The sequence below is a fragment of the Arachis hypogaea genome, chromosome 4 (genome assembly GCF_003086295.3).
Source record: "Arachis hypogaea cultivar Tifrunner chromosome 4, arahy.Tifrunner.gnm2.J5K5, whole genome shotgun sequence".
Taxonomy (NCBI): Eukaryota; Viridiplantae; Streptophyta; class Magnoliopsida; order Fabales; family Fabaceae; genus Arachis; species Arachis hypogaea.
In genome coordinates this window covers 95,784,109-95,786,017 of record NC_092039.1, presented here as the reverse complement: position 1 = coordinate 95,786,017, position 1,909 = coordinate 95,784,109, and the positions used below count along the sequence as shown (strand labels likewise).

Below are 1,909 nucleotides of genomic sequence, written 5' to 3'. Positions count from 1 at the left end.
AAGATGCTTGGTGATTTTACTACACCAACTTCCAACTTCTATGGAAGAAGCATCTCAATCCCTGCCATAGGAGCAAACAATTTTGAGCTAAAGCCTCAATTAGTTTCTCTACTGCAACAGAACTGTAAGTTTCATGGACTTCCATCAGAAGACCCTTATCAGTTTTTAACTGAGTTTTTGCAGATCTGTGATACTATTAAGACCAATGGAGTTGATTCTGAGGTCTACAAGCTTATGCTTTTCCCTTTTGCTGTAAGGGACAGAGCTAGAACATGGTTTGACTCACAACCTAGAGATAGCATGGACTCTTGGGATAAGCTGGTCACGACTTTCTTAGCCAAGTTCTTTCCTCCTCAAAAGTTGAGCAAGCTTAGAGTGGATGTTCAGACCTTCAGACAAAAAGATGGTGAGTCCCTCTATGAAGCTTGGGAAAGATACAAGAAACTGACCAAAAAGTGTCCTTCTGACATGCTTTCAGAATGGACCACATTAGATATATTCTATGATGGTCTGTCTGAATTTTCTAAGATGTCACTGGACCACTCTACAAGTGGATCCATTCACCTAAAGAAAACGCCTACAGAAGCTCAGCAACTTATTGAAATGGTTGCAAATAACCAGTTCATGTATACCTCTGAGAGGAATCCTGTGAGTAATGGACGCCTCAAAAGAGAGGAGTTCTTGAAATGGATGCTCTGAATGCCATGCTGGCTCAGAACAAAATATTGATCCAACAAGTCAATATGATCTCTCAGAGTCTGAATGGATTGCAAAATGCATCCAACAGTGCTAAAGAAGCATCTTCTGAAGAAGAAGCTTATGATCCTGAGAACCCTGCAATGGCAGAGGTGAATTACATGGGTGAAGCCTTTGGCAACACCTATAATCCTTCATGGAAAAATCATCCAAATTTTTCATGGAAAGATCAACAGAAGCAAGGCTTCAATAATAACAATGGTGGAAGAAATAGGTTTAGCAATAGCAAACCTTTCCCATCATCATCTCAACAACAGATAGAGCATTCTGAGCAGAATCCTTCTAGCTTAGCAAATATAGTCTCTGATCTATCTAAGGCCACTCTTAGTTTCATGACTGAAACAAGATCCTCCATTAGAAATTTGGAGACACAAGTGGGCCAGCTGAGTAAAAGGGTTACTGAAACTCCTCCTAGCACTCTCCCAAGCAATACAGAAGAGAATCCCAAAGGAGAGTGCAAGGCCATTGACATAATCAACATGGCCGAAACCTTAGAGGAGGAGGAGGACGTGAATCCCAATGAGGAAAACCTCTGGGAACGTCCAGTGGCCAGTAAGGAATACCTTAATGAGGAACCAAAAGAATCTGAGGCTCATACAGAGACCATGAAGATTCCCTTGGACCTCTTTTTACCATTCATGAACTCTGATAACTATTCATCTTCTGAAGAGAATGAAGACATTGTTGAAGGGCAAGTTGCCCAATATTTAGGAGCAATCATGAAGCTGAATGCCAAGTTATTTGGTAATGAGACTTGGGAGGAAGAGCCTCTCTTGCTCACCAATGGACTGAATACATTGGTTCAGCAAAATTTACCTCAAAAGAAATAGGATCCTGGTAAATTCTTAATACCCTATACCATAGGCACCATGACCTTTGAAAAAGCTCTGTGTGACCTGGGGTCAAGGATAAACATGATGCCACTCTCAGTAATGGAGAAACTGGAAATCTATGAGGTACAGGCGGCTAAATTCTCATTGGAGATGACAAATAAATCTATGAAAAAGGCTTATGGACTAATAGAGGACGTGCTAGTGAAGGTTGAAGGCCTTTACTTCCCTACTAATTTTATAATCCTAGACACTAGGAGGGATGAGGATGAATCCATCATCCTTGGAAGACCCTTCCTGGCTACAGCAAGAGCTGTGATTGA

At 41.2% G+C, this 1,909-nt stretch overlaps 1 non-coding gene across 1 annotated transcript; it reads right to left on the bottom strand.

Annotated features, from left to right (window-relative positions):
* Positions 1-366: 366 nt before the first annotated feature.
* LOC112798446 (small nucleolar RNA R71) lies at positions 367-474 on the bottom strand. Its single transcript, XR_003200057.1, has one exon. It is a non-coding gene; the product is annotated as a small nucleolar RNA R71 (small nucleolar RNA).
* Between the last annotated feature and the right edge of the window lie 1,435 nt (positions 475-1,909).